General features: G+C 43.7%; 1 protein-coding gene across 6 annotated transcripts in view; it reads right to left on the minus strand.

The window, feature by feature from the left end:
• PRR5L (proline rich 5 like) overlaps positions 1-16,345 on the minus strand; it is a 203,472-nt gene that overhangs the window by 128,688 nt on the left and 58,439 nt on the right. For 3 of the 6 annotated variants that reach the window (XM_070071457.1, XM_051852381.2, XM_070071454.1), the window contains one exon: positions 10,115-10,188. The exons of the other annotated variants lie outside the window; for them this stretch is intronic. The gene's annotated coding sequence lies outside the window, so the exon portion shown is untranslated. The remainder of the gene's footprint in view (positions 1-10,114; positions 10,189-16,345) is intronic. 6 annotated transcript variants of the gene reach the window in all.

Here is a 16,345-nt window from a genome sequence, read left to right on the forward strand (position 1 = left end):
AATGTATGTTCATTTAAATACATTTTAAATGCAAAAATTGATGTGTTGAGATGATGATGATGACGATGAAATTTTAGAAGAGACAACGTGGAAGTAAGATGTTGGCATGCACAGGGAAGGCACTCATAGCTGGCTTCTGTATTACACTACTGCAAGGAGCATCAGTCACTTAAACTGCATTCTGAATAGTATCTCCTGGGGTTGTGCAGCATGGCAGATCTGACCCAAAAATTCTTTGGGCAAGCTCCTCCACCAACCTACCACTTGTCTAGATTCATTTCCAAATTTTCTCCTCTAATAAAGGGACATTGGCTTTATCTGTGACAACCTACTCAGCACCACCACAACAAAAAATGCTGCCATTGTATTGCTCCATTTGTGTCTCAGAAGGCCTTTTGCATCCAGAGACAATGGAAAACATTGATGCCAAACAATGTTTGTGGCACATTGTAAGATCAGTGCAAACTTAACCCATAACTGCACCTTGAGGCAGGACTGAATGGGAAACTTTCCAATTAAATACTAGAAACTATACCAAAAACAGCTTTTCATCTTCCTCAGTCAACATAGAAGGCATCTGGGAATACCCAGCCAGCCCATACCCTCTTCTCCAGGAATCATCTTATACCTCAAACTCTGTAGCATCAGGCAGCAGATTGGGTTATCCCATGACTTGTATCAGGTGACTCCTCCTGGGAGTAGGCACCTGACACAGAGTAGGTGAGGTCTATCCACCTGACTGCCCTTGAAGAATTCAAACTAAGGAGTCACAAGGTAGATAAGACAACTAATCTCCTGGCTTCATTCCTCCTTCAGTGGATGCTGGCTCCATGTGCCCTTTGTATCCTGATGTCATTCACAGCCTCATCACCATTCTACTTTAAGGTCATCAAGACCAGTCTCCTTATGGCCTTCTCTTCCATCTCCAGCCATCAGTAGAAGATGTCAAGCTCCAAATTCTCTTAATGCCCTCAGATTGTCATCATCACATGCTTTTCCACATCCATTTCTGACCTGTCTTCCAGACATTCCCTATTCCTCCAGAATCTTCTCCGGTGGTCTCTGGAGCACAATACAATCATTATCAACAAAGTGCCCTTCATCTTCTTTTCTAAATGTCCCCTTAGCATTCCTGACCCTCCTCAGTGTGGTTCTCACACCTCTTGACCTCAGAACACGCCTGGAGACTCCCTGGGGTCCCTGAACCACACTTTTAGAATCACTGTTCCAATTGGACTGTCTTCTAAGAGCCTACCTCTGCACGAATCTTCTCAAATGGTGGTAGTTTCTCTCTACACAGATTGTATCACTGGACTATAGGATAGAATAGTTATTTTCCTTGTTTATGGAGCCATGGCCAGACCACAGTCCTATCCTAGCAATCCCTCTAAAACCACCACATTCTTCCTTGTTGTCATGGTGGACTCCAGGATTGTCCCCTTCTTTCACTCCTGGTTTATGGTCAACCACTTCAGTACTGCTCCTAGCAATATTCTTTTTTTATGGATCTCAATATCCATAAAAACGAATTCTAATATACTGGCAGCTCAGATCTTTGACCTCTATTCCAATGACCCATACGTCCCTCTACAGCAGCTACTTACTCTCACGGTCAGCCTTGACCTTGTCATTGTCTATTGACATGCACTCCCACTCTCTAACCTCCACCTCCTGTCTTTCCAGGTCATTCCCTATAGTGCCCTGACTCTTACAAGTCATTCAGTCCCCTGGGATACAGTACCTCATCAGTTGGATGCCTAGCCTCCTCCTGTCCTTACTTCCCTCCTCACCCAGAGGAGAGTCCATGACTGGAATATCTCCCTCACACACACCTTGGCCCCTTTGTTCACTTTATTATGCTTGCTTTGTTAAGTCAAAAGTTTATCCAGTCTGGGCCTGCTTTATTCCTGCATTGGTGTAAATATGGCTGAAGAAATTCATACAATCACAACACCGGGATTCACTCTAAACTTACCCCAAGGCCCCACTGCCTCTCACATGGAATATTTCTGGTCTATCCACTTTTCCACCTTCCCACTATATCTCCTCATCATTCCCAAATTTTCTCCTACATTCTCGCTCTCTCCTGCAAGCATTCTTTCCTTCTTTGTGTGAGAACATGGGAACATCTTACAATAACCTACATGGGCTTTCCACTGGCATACCTATTCACCTCCTAGAACCTAAAGCTGTTTTCTGCCTTCCCCTTGTTACTGAGGATGGATAGTGGTGCCAAATCTGAGGCCAAACCTTCCATTGCATACCAGGTCCTGTTTCTCTCTCTCTCTCTCCCTCTCCCCCCCAAACCCCAAGGGGAACATGTATGATGCTACTTCTAATATTTCCCCTTTGTGTGGAACACAATACCCCAAAAGAGTTATCCATATTTTTTGCCCCTAATTTTTTTCTTTTCCTTTCTTTGACTCTGTCCAATTAGGCTTTCATCCTGCTAAAAGAGTTTGTTCAGTTTACCATGAGCTTCATGTCATAGAGGAGCCAACAATGAATGAATTAACTATCAGATAGTGAGAATCCCACAGCAGAGAAGTCATATACTCTAGTGCATACATACAGATTGAGGTAAAGAATGGAGGTTGGGCCAGCATCGTGGCTCACTTGGCTAATCCTCCGCCTGCTGGTACCCCGGGTTCTAGTCCCAGTTGGGGTGCTGAATTCTGTCCTGGTTGCTCCTCTTCCAGTCCAGCTCTCTGCTGTGACCCAGTAAGGCAGTGAAGGATGGCCCAAGTGCTTGGGCCCTGTACCCGCATGGGAGACCAGGAGGAAGCACCTGGCTCCTGGCTTCAGATCGGCACAGCATGCCAGCTGTAGCAACCATTTGGGGGGGTGAACCAATGGAAGGAAGACCTTTCTCTCTGTCTCTCCCTCTCTCACTGTCTATCCCTCTCTCACTGTCTAACTCTGCCTGTTAAAAAAAAAAAAAAAAAAAGGAATGGAGGTTGGGGAAGCTCTTGGCCTTGTGTCTCTAAGAGGCCCCTTTTATTTGAATTACTAAAGAGTCCAGGCAAGATTGTTCTTCAAAACCCAGACACATTGACCAGAATATTCATCCCTTCTAGTATCAGCCCAACCTTACTGTCAGAAAATGTTTCCTTGTGAGGAAGAAGCCTTAGCTTTGGCCTGAGACCTGGTAGTACAATCTGGGGACAATTTCTTCCTTCACTGGAGTCTCCACTGCAGACACCACTTGTGTCTTGGAGATTCTGTGAGACCTACATGAGGTCTAAGGGAGCCATATGAAATATTTGCCACAGTGCTTGGCACACTGCCATATATTTTTCCTCCCCATTGGCAAAGGAAAAATAATTAGGCATCATGATCAGATGAAGAAATCTTTATGTGTTTGTTGCCCATAATGTTTGTTTCCCCAGAGATATATGTCCAAGTCCTTGATGGCAAAGCCTAGTATTATGTTCTATTTCCAATTTGGTTAACATATGAGCACACTTCAAAAAGCAAGTGGAAAATAGAATTAAAAATGAATTTATTTTGGTGTAAAAAATGTTTGAAATCTGTGCATATAATAGGTCTTCAAAATGTCCAAGGAAAATGTATATTATGAAAAACTATGCAGGGGTTTCAATTTTTTGCACCAAAAGAAAGTTATCTTTTATTGGTAATTTCATTTTCCATGAGCTTTTTGAATTGCCCTTGTATGTCTTAGCTTTTCTTTGCATTCTAATGTGTATTGTATCATTGTGTGCTGTTAAATATAGAGGAGGCTTCAATAAGTGGTCCAAGAATATAGAAATAGAAAGGTCATCTTGAACATAAAGCATGATATTCAAACATGTCCCCCCTTCAAAAATATATAATGAGTGTAATCACACAAATATAATGTAAGTAATGAATGGGATAATAGTCTGCATTGGACATACACAAAGCCAAATGGAATAAAGAATGGATGCTTATGCTTATTCATTTCTATCAGTGTGGGAGGGAAGGAGCAAGAGGGAAGGGAAGAAAGAGGCTGAGAGAAGGTTTCTGATCTCTACTGTGAAAGGGTTCTGATCAGCACACTTCATCTAGGCTGTGGTCAACAGGCCTAATTGAAAGTCCCTTGAGGCAATCCAGTGTCTTCCTAAGGGTCAAAGTCCACCACACAATCCTCTAACCACTAACTCAATGTCCTAGGTGCCAAAATACACACACAAGGTAAAGCCCAGACAAAGTCATCTTAGGGCAATTAACTCATGCTAACTAAATTCTCCACTGACTGATGTATAAACCAAGGCACTAATTAATATGTAAGCAGTGATATTAGTTTCTAGCACTCCCAGCCTAGAATCACATTCATAAATTATTTCTTAAGCAAAAGAGAAATCTGTAGGAAATGCATTTATTTGTCATTTTAATCTAAAAATTTCTTTGCGAAATGGAATTCATAGCATACACTAAGCATTGTAAATGCCTCTCCTCCTCATTTTCCACTTCCTCCCCCCAATATGAACTCTATAATAACATTATAACTGACATCAATTACAGATACACAGTATGCTGACATTGTATGAAATAATTTACAAGCAGAATTTCGCTTACTCCTGAGACATTATTAAATGATGCTATTGTAATCCACCTTTTTATGGATGAAGAAGTTGAGGTTGAAAGAACTGGATTAGTCCTTCCCAAGGTCATAGAGATAGTCAGAGGTAGACATAACCACAAATTATGCTGTTTTATTTCCCAGTGTAAGTTCTTTCCCAACTTTAGTCATCTTGGCCCCCAATTTAGGAAGAGGAAGTTGCAGTGCTGTTTGGACAAGATAAACTTTCTCATCCAAATCGCGGACAGCAGGGAGGTATTCTGCTGGGCACAGGAAATGCAGAGAAGTCTGCAGGAGCAGAAAGTGGCCACAGCAAAGATGCCCTGTCCCCTAGGAGCAGCTGTACCTGGTAGTGCTTGAGTATTTGACTTGGTCACAGTGAACCAAGCCAGCCTAGTGCATGCCTACCCTCCACAAAGGACTCTGCTCATTCTCTTGTGCTAATTGGGAGGTAGTTCTGGCCTGACAGGAATATAGACCCATCCATTCTCTGCTTCTCATCTTGGCATAATGCTAATGTTACCAGGGTTTTGGGGGCTGACTGTCATCAATGATGTCTAGCTTAGGTGGGCATTTCTCAAACTGTTCTCGAGATCTTGCTAGCGTTACTGTGGCAAGGTTCCTTGATTAAATCATTTTTGGAAGTACAGCATTGTAATATCATTATATGCATCTGTATACCAGCTAAGATATGGAATCAACCAAGCTGTCCATCATGGGTGAATGGATTAAGAAAATATGGCATATAAACACATCAGACTACTCCTCAGCCATGAAAAGAATGAAATCCTGTAATTTGTGGCAAAATGGAAAGAAATAAATGACATTATGTTAAGTGAAATAAGCCAGGCAGAGAAAGTCAAAACATTGTATGGCCTCATTCATTTGTGGAAGTCAAGAAAAGTTGACCCCATGGAAGAAAAGAGTAGGATAGTGATTACAACAAGTCTCTCAACTAGGAAGGGTAGGGGAAAAGGGACTGGGGACAGATTAGATAATGGGCAAAAAATTTTCAGTTAATTAGTTCTTGTGTTACAGCACAGTAGGGGAACCATAGTCTATAACAATTTATGATATCTTTCCAGAGAACTACAAGAGTGCAAAGGTCCTCAACATATAGAAATGATAAACGTTCAACATCAGAGGAGATGAAAATGCTAACTACAATTTGCTCACCACACATAGTGTGTATGTATCAAGGTATCATCCCGTGCCCCATACACATTTACAAATACTATCTGTCAGTCAATTAACAATTTCTAAAAAGAAAAAACTTGGAGGTGGTCAACAGAAAGCAAGCATTCAATAACTTAATTCCTTTTCCTGGATTACTATTCACAGCTAAAGGAAACAGTATTTCTACAGAACACAGATGAGGAAACGCTGCCCTAGACAGATAGACTTGCCCGTCAGTCAAACGTGCTTTGAAAGGGGCCTCACACTGTAGAAGATCCAGGGGAGACGGTAATTGAGTCGGGTGGTTACACTCTGCTTTTTAATTTCTTGCATGACTAGTTAGCTGACTAGTATCCCAAATTTACAGAGAGGTATAAATACCCCTGCTTCACTTTCCACTGCAGAAACAAAATGAGTAACCTTGAACAATCTCTTCCCCTATCCCGTGTAAGCACCTCCTTGTAAGCACCAGCCACTCAGTAAACACTCATTAGAGGAAAAAGAATGAGAGGGAGGAGGGAGGAAGCAAACTGAGATCTGGACAGGAATTTGTCCGAGTTTACACCTCCATAAGCAGAAGAGCCAGGAGTCGGGGCCAGAAGAGCTCAAGTCTTCCACACCTCCAAGAACTACTACCCTTGTGTGAACTAGCCCTCAGCACACCTCCAAGAGCTGGCATGACACTCTGACTACACTAGCTTGCTTAGCTTTGGACAGAGAGTGGCTGCTGCAATCAAAATTGCCAGTTTTGTCCAACACTTTTTTGGGAGTGCCTGATCATGACAGCAACTACATTTTATTGAGCTTACTAAGTACCAGGCACTATACTAAAAAGCTTACCAAACTTCTTCTCCATGACCATCCTATGAAATAGGTGTAATTACAACCCATTTTACAGATGAGAAAACAGAGAGCAAAAGCTAGGTGACTCAATCTCTAATTAAATGGTGGAGTCAGGATTTGAAGTGAGGCAATTTAACCCCAAATCTTTGCTTTCAACCTCTTTACTACATCCATTCCTTCTGTCCTGTCCAACAATAGATCTTCCAAGAGAAGGAAAGAACAGAGGCAGCTATTCACAGCAAGATAATTAAGTATATTTATTAATTTCACCCTTAAAAGTATTTCCTATGCATCCTTCTAAACATATCCTATGTATCAACCCATTTAATTCTCCTGAAATCTTAAAAGAACACTGCGAGGCCAAAACTTTTGTCATTATTATTTTCACTTCACAGATGAGTAAACTGAAGCATGGAGAATTAAGTACCTTGATCAAAGCCACACAGCAAGAAGCAGGGGCTGAGATTCAAACTCTGGCATTTCACTTGGGGAGTCTTCTTGCTTACCCCCTCTACACGCACACACAGAACTGCCTGACAAGAATGTGCAGGTGCCTCATTTAGAGGAAAGTGCCATTCTAAGCTCGGTGACCAAAAAAGGTCTCTAAGGGGAAAGCAGAGCTGTCTGTAGTCCTGGAAGACAAAGTAGGGCTAGGAGCCTGAATGACTTAATCACTGTTCCATTTGGATTTCCTGGCTGAATGAGTTCCTGTTCACCCCGCTGGAAATTAATGGCTGATTGTTTCTTCATATCCTTGAGGGAGAAGTGGGACGTTGCTCCCTGGGCCCAGCTGTTTCTGGAAGAGTGACAGCTCTGCCACAGTCAGGCAGGTGGAGGACAGATAGGTAAATGGACTGAGTCTGTCTGTCAGGTGAGCTTTGCAGAGATGGGTTGAGTGCTGCTTATTCCACTGGTCTAGGAGCTGGGCCCCTTCCTCCCCTCTTTGCAGGAGACCTGCTCATGGTTCAGTGTCCTGCCTTTGCCGCTTGTGATGAAAGGAGCAGAAGGAAGGGAAGGAGAAGAGACACGTCACTGAGGTCGTTTATTAGCAGACGGAACCGAAGGTCTTCTAAGGAAGCAGTGAGCATCTGCAACCACAGCACCTGCAGAAGTGACGCTGAGCTCTTCACTGCGAACCCTGCCTCGCACAGTCAGCCTGGCCCCAGCTACTCTGGAAGGAAAGGTGTGGGCGCCGAGAGGACGGGGAATGGTGTCTGTCTCTCACACGGCAGGTGCTCCATGAGTCACTGTCATAGGAACTTGTGACATGTGTGTAAGTAAAGAGCACCCAAGGAATCAGGTTTTGCTTTTCTCCTGATCCATAACCATTTGCCACCCTTCTCTATTTTCTGGAATGAGAAAAGAAGTACTATATGGAGTCTCCACCACAGCTTCATTCTCAAGTACTCTTTCTCCCCACCCCACCTCCCAACACTGCGTCCAGGTTGCATGGGACAGCCTGTGGTTCAGGGAAAGGCAGTTCTGCATACATGCCAAGGCTGCAGGCTGTAGAGCCAAGTCAGGTTTCAGACCTGGTCCAGCAACATAGCCAGGTGAACCTGGGCACATTTCCCAACCTGTCTGGCCAGGAGCACTTTGTTCTCTTTCTCCCCCTTAGAAACACCCATTACACTCTCCAGGAGAGCCAGGCAAAAGGACTGTCCTTCCCCCACCACACCTGATCCCTAGACAGGCAGTGGAACCTTGCCATGGCTTCCCGTTCTGGCATTTGCTTGGTCACGGTACCATGATCAATTACCTGCCTGTCTCCACTCACAAGTCACAAAACCATAACCCCACATCAGTCACCTTTGACATAAGAGAGGACCCATAAAACCTGTTAAGGAAGGAGAAGGAAAACTTGGGAATGAAGCAGGAAAGATGAGTGGAGAGAGGAAGAGAAGGTACACCTTCAGAACAGCAGGTGAGGCTTGAGTTGTGTGAAAAAAAACATGCTTTCCTAAAATGTCCGTTCTACGTGCCCAGTCTCTGACATCTCCTTTCCTTGGAGATTACTTGTTCCCTGGGGGTGAAGGTCGTGACTCTGGACTCTCCTTGGTTCTTTTCCAAGACTAATGCCCCCAACCCCCAGCACTCAACCACAAGACGGTTTTTGAAAGACAAGTGAGGGAGAGTCCCATCAGCATTTTGGTGTTGAAAGTGCAGAAAAGGGGCCCCAAAAAAGGAAGGGAGGGATCCGTGTTATGAGTCAGAGTCATGGGTGAGAACACGCGATTCCCACTCCTGCCCCACCCTGCCCAACTGAAGCTTTCTCTTTCATGCGCCACTTGGAGCAGGTTCTCTCGCCAGCCTTGTGCTGGTGGCCCAGGGTCTCCTGTGTGAGGCAGGGAGCTGCAGTGACTGATTTCCTACCATGGTGCTGCTGCAACATCTTCTCCTTCTTCTTTTCTTTTAATGAACCCATTTATTGGCACCTCAGTCCTGTGACTTTGGACTTGGTAAGGGGAAAGACTCTGTCCTCTGCTTGTAGAGACAGTGCAAGGGACTGCGGAGGTCACAGTACCCAGCCCTCCGCTCCTGCCAGAGTTCTCTTGGTTGGCCCCTTGGGAGTGCACTGCTGGCTTCTACTGGAACCCCTTCAGGAAGAGGTACTCACCACCTCCTGACTCAGCCACTCCATTTGGGAAATCTCCAAGGTCTATGGATAACCCAGACCCTGCCTCCTTGGAACTTCCACAGAGGAGAAAAACCCGTAATGACAAGCAAGTGTGTCAGGTCACACTTTGGAAAATGCTGCACAAGTTCAAGAGTAATAAAAAAGATCATCTCTATGCTTCATTTTTTAAGACTAGACATTGATTTGCCTACATATATAACTAATAACAGCAGATATGATATCTTTTTATTACATTCCCACAATGGTTTCTTTTTATTCTAGCAGAAATAATAAGTACCTAGAGAGCAGTGACTCTCAGTGTTCTGTTTATACTTAAAAATATTTAATTGCCTTTTTTTAAAATTCTGAACAGAGAGACATATTCTATCTGCTTATTCACTCCCCAAATGCCTATAACAGCCAGGGCTGGGCCCAGGCAAAACCAGGAGCTGGGAACTCCATCCAGGTCTCCCACATGTGAGTGGCAGGGACCCAAGCACTTGGGCCATCACCTGCTGCCTCCCAGGGTATGCATTCACAGGAAACTGGAATCAGAAGCAGAGCCAGGACTCAGACTCAAGCACACGGATATGGGATGTGGGTGTCCCAACCAGCATCTTAACTTCTGTGCCAAATGCCTATTCCTCCTTTTATACCCTTGGAAATTACTGTGACCTCTAAAGTTTTGTTTTTCTGAGTTTCATGTGTCTTTATTTAATTAAAATGTGGCAAAAATTTTAATGGTTATTTATTATTTTATTTTCAAAATAATTTTTAAAACCTACTTAACATATTTTATGAGGGTTAACTGTAATTTCCATAAGCAAAAAATATATGGCGAGAAGAGTGGCATTGTTTTTTCATTTCTGCAAATCTCTTTAATGCCTGTGGAAAAACAAACAGCTGCTTTCTCCTACCTGCTTCTACATGTAATCTGTTATGAAGTCAATACCATGTGGCCTCTGGAAAACTCCATTGTACTTGTACATTGCTGTGAGAATAAAAGTGGAAAAGGCACTTAGTAATATTAACATTATTATGAAAATTGCTTTGAAGTCATAGACACCCTGAAAGAGTTTCAAGCAATTGAACCAGCTACATAATTTTTGGGGGACCAATGCAAAAGAATTTAAAGATGGCCACAGTACAGAGTTAAACCAAGCCCTTGCCCTTCTGAGCACAGAACCTGTGTGACCATGTTGTTTTTGATGGCAATCACAGGCTTCCCTGACCACATGTGAGAACTGCTGTGGTGAGTTTCACCTGTGCCTGGAATCAAATCAGTGGTGTGGGGGTAGACATGGTGGCACAATGGGTTAAGCTACCATTTGCAACACCATCATCCTGTATTGGAGTGCCAGTTCAAGGCTGGACTCTTCTGCTTCCAATCCAGATTCCTGCTAATGCACTTGGGAAGGAAATAGAGGATGGCCCAAGTGCTTAGGTGCCTGCCACATATGTGGGAGACCTGAGTGGTGTTCCTGACTCCTGGCTTTAGCCTGTCCCAGCCATGGCTGTTGCAGGCATTTGGGGAATTAACAACAGATAAAAGATCTTTTTCTCTGAGCGTCTTTTCCTCTCTCTGTTGCTCTTTGAAACAAATAAATAACTCTTTTTAAAAGTGAGTGCTGAGCCGGCGCCGCGGCTCACTAGGCTAATCCTCCGCCTAGCGGCGCCGGCACACCGGGTTCTAGTCCCGGGCGGGGTGCCAGATTCTGTCCCGGTTGCCCCTCTTCCAGGCCAGCCCTCTGCTGTGGCCAGGGAGTGCAGTGGAGGATGGCCCAGGTGCTTGGGCCCTGCACCCCATGGGAGACCAGGAAAAGCACCTGGCTCCTGGCTCCTGCCATCGGATCAGCGCGGTGCACTGGCTGCAGCGCGCCGGCCGCGGCGGCCATTGGAGGGTGAACCAACGGCAAAGGAAGACCTTTCTCTGTGTCTCTCTCTCTCACTGTCCACTCTGCCTGTCAAAAAAAAAAAAAAAAAAAAAAAAAAAAGTGAGTGCTGAAGCCAGCATTGTGGAGCATGGGCTAAGCCTTCACCTGTGATTTTGGCATCCCATATGAGTGCTGATTCAAGAACCAGCTGCCCTACATCCAATCCAGCTGTCTGCTAGCATGCCTGGGAAAGCAGCAGAAGATGGCCCAAGTTCTTGGGTCCCTGCACCCATGTGGGAGACCCAGATCGAGTTCCAGGTTCCTGGCTCCTAAAATGGCCAGCCCTGGCAGTTGCGACCATTTGGGGAGTGAACCAGTGGATAGAAAGTCTCTCTCTATAACTCTGCCTTTCAGATAAAAAATAAATTTAAAAAAATGAATGCTGTAGAGCAATCAGTGAATGTCATGGAGATACAAAAGCAGGGATGTGTGCATGTGTGTGTTTGAGCTACTAGAGCCCTACGTGTAAGTGATCTTGTGTAATAACATATACAAAACATGCTTAAAGCATAATTTATGCAGCTTTGCTCCTTGAGCGTCTACCACAAAACTTTCTACCCTTATTGAGCCTCTTATTCCATGATGACCAAACACACACTCAGGCACTAGAACTGATGGGCTGCACCCTTGTGTTCTAAATGGCTGCACACCACATAGTCAGATACTTTCACAGTTTCCTGCATTGTTTTTATTGTGGTTACAGCTTTGATCAGCAAAACTGATATGCACAGTCCCCATTTTCCTGTTTGGTGCCTTACCCATAGTTGGCCCTCTAAGCATTTGTGGAGTTGAATTTCAAAGCTCTGGTGGTTAGGGAACATTTTTCAGGACTTTTTTTTTTCAATACTGTTAACAACTGAGGGTTGGCAAGAAAAATACGCCATTCGGTCCTCCTTTCTGAGCACTAGGCACTCAGGGACACAAGAAATCCCACTAATACATTCCCAAAGAGTGACAACACATGATTCTCTAACAACAAGCTACTAACGTTCCATGATGTCCTGAGATGCAGATATGCATGTGGCTACATGAGGTTACCGCAGTGTTAGAATGATGCCTTTACAATCCAGGTAACAAATCAGTCATTTCAATGACCATAGTATACATTCATAAACATAATGCAGACCTTGTTATGATTCTGGCCAAACCACCCCTCTCTCTAGTACAGAAGGAAATGACTGTGATCTCTTTCCTACTCTAAGACAAAAATCTCTCCATCATGGCACTGATCCTTCGCCTAAAATGGCAGGACATCCTTCTTCTCACAGAAGTTCATAGTGCAGCAAGTGCCCAGGATCCCATGACCTTGAGCTCAAATCTTCAGATCTGCCCCTCTGCAGAGGAGGAAACAGCCTCAGAGACATGAAATGGCTTAGTGGTCCCTGGTCACACAGCTACTCAGCAGCAGCACTGCTACCCACATTTAGTTCTCCTAACGATCCACATGTAATGAGGAGATAACAGATCATCTGCACCAGGAAAATGTGGCCTGCAGACAGCATAGGTCTGGGTTACTGAAAACCCAAACATTGACGACTGAAAACTCTACTGCTGATTTGTTAAGAATCATTAACAAGCAATGCCCCCAAACAGCTAAAACTCCACAGGACAGGAAACTCCTGCACCAGTGCCCTGAGCACCATCCAACCCTAGACATTTGTTGGAAGCACCTCTCCTCCCTTTTCAGCATCTTTATCCTCTTCCTCTCCACCAGTCCACTTCCCTACTTCCTGTGCACATTCATCACTTTGCAGAGAGAGAGAGAGAGAGAGAGAGAGAGAGAGAGAGAACCCTTCACATGGCTGGCTCCTTCTCCCAGCTGTAATTCTGTTTCTTTCCCTGCTATTGACAGACAGGCTCCTGGAAGTGATATACACATCAGAGGCCTCCCCTTTCCCACCTCCATTGATTCTCTCTAGCCCTTGCAGCCTGGCTGCATTCCCAGTGCTTTACAGAAAGCACTCACTCAAGGATCAGTGATGTGCTTGTTACTGAACCAAATGGCTCTGGTTGGTAGTGACTCTCCTTCGTGTCAATAACCATGTTTCCTCAACAGTGACAGTCATTGTAATAATTCACATTCACTTATACTTAAAAATAGGTCAGGTGTTAAAAGGCTGTTTGTAAGCTCTGTAGTTAAAAGAATGGGCTCTGGGCTGGCGTTGTGGTGTAGAGTAAAACTATCACCTGCAATGCCGGCATCCCACATGGGCACCAATTTGAGTCCCAGCTGCTCCACTTCTGACCCAGCTCCCTGCTAATGTGCCTGGGAAAGCAGTGGAGCATGGCCCAAGTGCTTGGGCCCCTGCACTCACATGGGAGACCTGGGAGAAGTTCTTGGCTCCTGGCTTCGGCCTGGCTGAGCCTTGGCTGTTACAATCATTTGGGGAGTTAACCAGGGGATGGAAGATATTTCTCACTCTCTCTCCATCTCTCTCTGTAACTCTGCCTTTCAAGTAAATAAATAAAGCTTTAAAAAAAAAAAAAAAACACACAAGGGCCACTGTTGTGGTGTAGCAGGTAAAGCCACCACCTATGATGCCAGTATCCCATATGGGCGCTAGTTCAAGTCCTGGCTGCTCCACTTTCTATGCAGCTCCCTGTTAATTCACTTGGGAAAGCAGTAGAAGATGGACCAAGTGCTTAGGCCCCTGCACCCATGTGGGAGACCCAGAAGAAGCAACTGACTCCTGGCTTCAGCCTGGCCCAGTCCTGGTTGTTGTAGCCATTTGGGGAGTGAACCAGCAGATGGCAGATATCTTTTTCTCTCTTACTCTTTTTCCTCTCCCCTCCCCCCCTTTCTCTCTCTCTCTCTCTTTCTCCCCTCTTTGTAAATTCCTCCTTTCAGATAAATAAATAAATCTTTAAAATAAACAAAAAATGTGGGCACTGACACCAGATTGTCTGGTTCAGATCTTGCTTCCACAGTTGACTAGCTGGGTCCCTTAAGCAAGTTATGCCTCAGCTTCCCCACCTGTGAATAGGGAACCTCACACTACCTAGCTCACAGAGACTTGGTGAAAAGTCCATGTAGTCTGTTCACTGTCTGGCACATAGTCCTTGCTCAATAAATGTGAGCTGTCAGTGATGTAACAGGAGGGCACTGCAAAGTGTTGGGGGAGGGCAGGAAATGGAATTAAAAGATAAGTCAATTTTGGTGCAGAAAGGTTCTAAAATCCATTCATTTTTTTTTCATAATATGCATTTTCTATGACCTTTTAGAGGATCCCTCATGTGCATGGATTTGAAATTTTTAAACCAAAATAAACCTATCTTTTAATTCCATTTTTCCCCACAAACATTTTAAAGTACCCTTGTGTTTATAAATCAAGAAAGAAAACATTAAGAGCAAGAAAATATTAAGTTTGCAGTCCCCACTTGCACAAGCACCAAACAGAAGCATCAGTTAATGCCCAGAAGTTTGTGTTTCTCCTTGCTTCTGTCAAGCACTCCTCTTTTGGGCATCCTACTTAAAAATCAATTTACTTGGAAATGGACACTATAAGAAACAGTGACTTGATCAGCCCTTGTCCTGACTATTAATGAACAACTTAATACTTTATCCCATTTAGTATTTTTTTTGTTCTACTTAATACTATTGGTTGAACTCTGTAATTAACACACAATTATTCTTAGGTGTTTAAATTTAACTGAAAAGTGATCTCTGTTAAATATAAGAGTGGGAATAAGAGAGGGAGATGTACCATTTGGGACATGCTCAAGCTGACTTGCCCCAAATCGTAGAGTTAGAAATCTGCCAGGGGATTCCAATTCAATCCCATCAAGGTGGCATGTACCAATGCCATCTCACTAGTCCAAGTGATCAATTTCAGTTCACAATTGATCATACTGATAGGTCTAACAGTCAAAGGGATCACATAAACAAGACTAGTGTTTGCTAATACTAACTGATAGAATTAAAAAGGGAGAGAACACTCCAACATGGGAAGCGGGATACACAGCAGACTCATAGAATGGCAGATGTCCTAAACAGCACTCTGGCCTCAGAAGCAGCTCTTAAGGCATTCGGATCTGGCTGAAGAGCCCATGAGAGTATTTTAGGCATGAAAAGCCAAGACACTCTGGCAAAAAAATAAAATAAAATAAAAAAACCCCTAACTGGAAGGTACAGGGAGAACACTTCCACTTTGACTATGATCTTGTCTAAATTAGATCGAAGTCGGCAAACTCAAAAGGTTTCCATAGCCTTGACAACTCATGACTAGAGCCTAGGGAGATTACTGATGCCATAAACAAGAGTGTCAATTTGTTAAGTCAACAACAAGAGTCACTGTGCACTTACTCCTCATGTAGGATCTCTGTCCTTAGTGTGCTGTACATTGTGATTTAATGCTATAACTAGTACTCAAACAGTATTTTACACTATATGTTCTGTGTGGGTGAAAAGTGTTGAAATCTTTACTTGATATATACTAAATTGATCTTCTGTATATAAAGAGAATTGAAAATGAATCTTGATGTGAATGGAATGGGAGAGAGAGTGGGAGATGGGAGGGTTGCAGGTGGGAGGGAAGTTATGGAGCGGGGGAAGCCATTGTAATCCATACGCTGTACTTTGGAAATTTATATTTACTAAATAAAAGTTTAAAAAATCAATTTACTTGGAAATCCATTGAGTCAGATGACATTCCTCTTCCGATGGTCTCAGTAAGTATCTTAGTGTGATGGGATCCCTACCAAGTCTCCTGAGATTTATTTTCATGAGAAACAGATTCAAACAAGCCTTAAGCTCATGGAACACCCATAGCTTGCTTTAGTCATCTCCAAGCAGCACTTTCTCCAAGCAAGGCTTTCACATTCTGTGCTCCCTAGCCATCTCCTGTTTGCATAAGGTGTCTGAAATTGATGCAGTACTCTGGCTAGATAGCTGAGATGGCTTTTCTGATTCACTCTTCACTTTTCCTTACCACTGGCTGATAGCATCTTACGTGTAAGCTCAACATTCTTCACATAGCTTCGACTCCCTTTGTTCTGCATAATCATTCCCAGCATCTTTGTGGAAGACATTTATTGAGTGCTTAATATGTGTCAAGCTCATTTCCATGCACTTTCTGTGAATCATCACCTCACCATCCAATGCTTCACCTCAAAGGCACATGGAGCATTCTGCATTTTCTCACTTTCAATTTTAAAAAATGACCTCTACTTTCATTATGAGTGAACATCTCTTTTAACTAGCACGTTCATTTCAAT

The sequence above is a fragment of the Oryctolagus cuniculus genome, chromosome 1 (assembly GCF_964237555.1).
Source record: "Oryctolagus cuniculus chromosome 1, mOryCun1.1, whole genome shotgun sequence".
Classification (NCBI taxonomy): domain Eukaryota; kingdom Metazoa; phylum Chordata; class Mammalia; order Lagomorpha; family Leporidae; genus Oryctolagus; species Oryctolagus cuniculus.